Here is a 3,682-nt window from a genome sequence, read left to right as displayed (position 1 = left end):
ATGAGGATGCGGGTTCGATCCCTGGCCTCCATCAGTGGGTTAAGGATCTGATCTGGCGTTGCCACGAGCTGTGGGTGTAGGCTGCAGATGCGGCTTGGATCCCTCATTGCTGTGGCTGTGGCGTAGGCCAGCGGCTAAAGCTCCGGTTCAACCCTAGCCTGGGAACCACCACATGCCACTGGTTTGGCCCTAAAAGACAGAGAGACAAAAAAAAATTGTGTTTTAGTTTTGCAGTTACCCTTATGGCAATCGCAGCATCTTCAGTGAAACTGGGTGATAACGGATTGAACACAGAGATTCCTCAGGCATCTGCTCGTGTTTGAAAGGGCTGTACCTCACCACTGCTGAGCCTAGGATGTCCCCAGGCCACTCTCCCTGGGACCCCGTTGAAGAGCAGAGTGGGACACGCTTTGCATCTAAGGCTGAGGTGCTGTCTACTCTGTGGGTGACAGAGGCCGTGCTCAGACCGTCAGAGACTCAGAGGAAAAAAGCCCAGACGCAGAGAACATTATTGTTCGTCCTAGAAGAACCAGACTTAGAAAAATTCTCAAGGAAAAAGGATCTCCTTACATCTTGTTCAAAGGAAACGGGGTCACAGTCTCACAGCTTTCAGGCCAGGACTGTAGCTGAAGTGCCGACCCTCGCAGGCACCTCCTAATGTTGGTATGTCCCGTACCAGGTGCCGAGTGTGTGTGTGTGTGTGGGTGGGTGTGTGTGTGTGGGGGGGGGTGTGCTCTTTGCACAATCTGCCAGCCCCATTTCAAGTGCAAGTGAAGCGGGTCTCTCTGGACGTGTAACTTTCACATCCTGAATCTGGAACGTGTGATCTTTATATTATTGCTCTTAAACCCCGCAGTTGACAGTGCTGGCGATTTTCAAGAGCCGAAACGTGACCGTGTTTGGAGATGAGGCTTTAAGGAGGTGATTAAGGTCGGAGGAGGTCACCGGGGTGGCCCTAATCCCTTAGGACGGGGGTCCCAAGAGGAGGAGCTCAGGACACAGACGTGCACAGGGAAGCCCAAGTGAGGACACAGGGAGGAGGTGGCTGTGGAGGGGCCAGCCCCCAGGTCAGGGAGAAACCTCTGCTGTTTGAGCCGCAGACCAGGCGGGGGGTAGGGCGACAGGCACAGGCTGAGGGGGGCCGGGCGTGGGTTACAGAAGGAAGCGGAGGAGCGGGACACCGTCCTGGGGGCGGACTGTCCCTCGTCATTTGGGGGGCTCCCCAGGTGCCTGCAAGGTGGACCCCCGTCTCCCTGTGGGGCCTCCTGCACCTGCTCCCTCCTGCCGCAGCGTCTCCTACAAAACGTCACTGTGGTCACTACACACATCCACTGGTTTCACAACCTTTGTTAAGATGCTCGTATTATCTGGTAAAAATAAATCTTGCTCATAGGAAACACTCGTATAAAACCGTCTCCTCGGAGTTCCCGTCGAGGTGCAGTGGTTAACAAACCCGACTAGGAACCATGAGGCTGCGGGTTCGATCCCTGGCCTTGCTCAGCGGGTTAAGGATCTGGCCTTGCCGTGAGCTGTGGTGTAGGTGGCAGATGCCACTCGGATCTCGCGATGCTGTGGCTCTGGCAGAGGCCGGTATCCACAGCTCCGATTGGACCCCTAGCCTGGGAACCTCCATATGCCATGGGAAGTGGCCCTAAAAAGACAAAAAGACAAAACAAAGCAAAGCAAAACAAAAACCGTCTCCTCTTCCAAATCCTCTTCTTCCTACCATGTCCGGAGCCTGCGAACAGAATGTCTGACACTCGGAAACCTGTATTCAAGGATCCAGGGAGGAAAACAAACAGCAGGGGTCTGATGAGCTGCCTCAAACCCACCTCCTGGCGCCATATCGGCTCTCTGTCCACAGCCTCCCCACACCTGTCATTACGCTGACCGGCCATCTCCTGTGGCTGTTCTTCTTCTGGGAAGAAAGACATGGCAGTGACTTCCTGCAGGGCACACGGGCCCCTGGAGGAGGAGGAGATGGGGTGGAGGGGTTCTGAGCAACTCTGGGCACCAGTGAAGCCCCTGGCTTCTCCCCAAGTCCTGAGCACAAGGTGACACGGCCCAGCCAGAGCCACCCACCCGAAGGGGAGCCTCCTGGACCCGGATCCTGCCTTCAATCCTGGGGAGGGCGGTTCCCCAAGGAGAGGCCCCCATGCAAGATGACCACACGGCCCGGGGCTCCTGGGACAGTCCCTGCCAGGCCTCAGGGACAAGGAAGAGGCAGGACGGACGGGACACATCGTGGATGAAAGCGCCTTCAGAGCCAGGGGTCGTGCACCTGCTGTGGCAGCGCCCGGCTCCCTGTGGAGAAGTGGGCATCTTATGGGTCACTGGAGGCCTTGCGGTCTCCCCACGTGCATCTTTTTTATGTCCCTGGGTCCCCAGTCTCACACCCGTGACTCTGCACGTATCCCGGGGAGGGCAGGACGCTCGGAAGAGCAAGCAGCCTCGTGAGGACACCTGAGCGCTGAGCGGCCATCCCCATAGCCCTGGCCCAGCCTGGGTCCCCGAGGTGGCCTGCTCTCCGAGGGGTCTTTGCTGACTGGGCTGGGTGGCCGGGTCGGAGGCAAGCCAGGCCAATGATCAGCAGACACACGGCCAAAGGTGGGGGGCTTGTCTGTTGTCCTGGATAAACAGGGCACTGAGACCACCTGAGCCCCATGGCAGCGGCTTCTCTGCATGAGCTGATGTCCAGAAAATAGGGGCTCAGCAAGGCCAACAGCCCATTTCCATGAACATGTGAAAGAGGCAGAGCAGCCGCCCTGACGCCCAGGCCTGTTAAGGCCCTCCTGGCCCCTGGCACCACTGCGTGCCTCTGCCTCTCTCTCTCCAGGCACTTTTCATCCACAGCGGTGGCTGTGGTGGCTCCCCGCACCCCGCGTTGAGATCAGGGAGTCATTTGCTTCCATTGGCAGCAGCCCTGTTGAGCGGCCGAGGAGCCGCAAGGAAAGGAGAAGGCAGAACAGGGTGGGGGGGGCACGTGCCTGTGGCTGTCAGAGCAGCACAGGTGGAGGCAGCGCGCGCCCAAGAGGCCTGAGCCGGTCAAAGGGCAAGTGGACTGTGGAGTGGGGTCTGCTGATGGACGCGCCTGGTGGGGAGGCCAAGGAGGTGGCCCAGAGCAGGGTCTCTGAAAAGGACACTGAGTCTCAAAAGCAAAATGCTGTGACCTGAGCTGAAGGCTGGGAGAGTTTTTCCCAGAGCAACAGGGGGCATCTGGGGTCGTGCTCAGCAGACCACCACTTCCGTAGAGTCTCCCGTGGAAACGGACAGACACAGGGCCGGACGTGCCCAAACGACCTCCAGGCTCCTTGCTCAGTCCTGAGATGGAATGTTCCTGAAAAACCGATGTCCGGGGCAGGCTGTTCATGACAGCCCAGGTGGCCTTGCGGCGGACACTGGCAGAACCGTCTCCACCACACCTGGCCATAGTTGTGTGTTGCAAGAGAGCACATATGGAGTTCTAGAAAGGCATTTTCCCCGAAGGGCCTGGCCCTGGGGGCTGGGCTTCCTGCACAGGGACGGCGTCCTTCCGCTTTGCCTGGTTTGCTGACTGTCCTGAATCCATTTTCTAGAAAGGACCCTTGGGAGGTGGAAGGTTGAGGCCACAAAAGCACCTCCCATCTTCAAGAACCTTAACTTCTCAGGCAGTTTGGGCAATTTCTCCACGGCCTCCTAAATA

Source organism: Phacochoerus africanus, chromosome 13 (genome assembly GCF_016906955.1).
Source record: "Phacochoerus africanus isolate WHEZ1 chromosome 13, ROS_Pafr_v1, whole genome shotgun sequence".
NCBI classification, from domain to species: Eukaryota; Metazoa; Chordata; class Mammalia; order Artiodactyla; family Suidae; genus Phacochoerus; species Phacochoerus africanus.
This window is presented reverse-complemented; position numbering follows the sequence as displayed.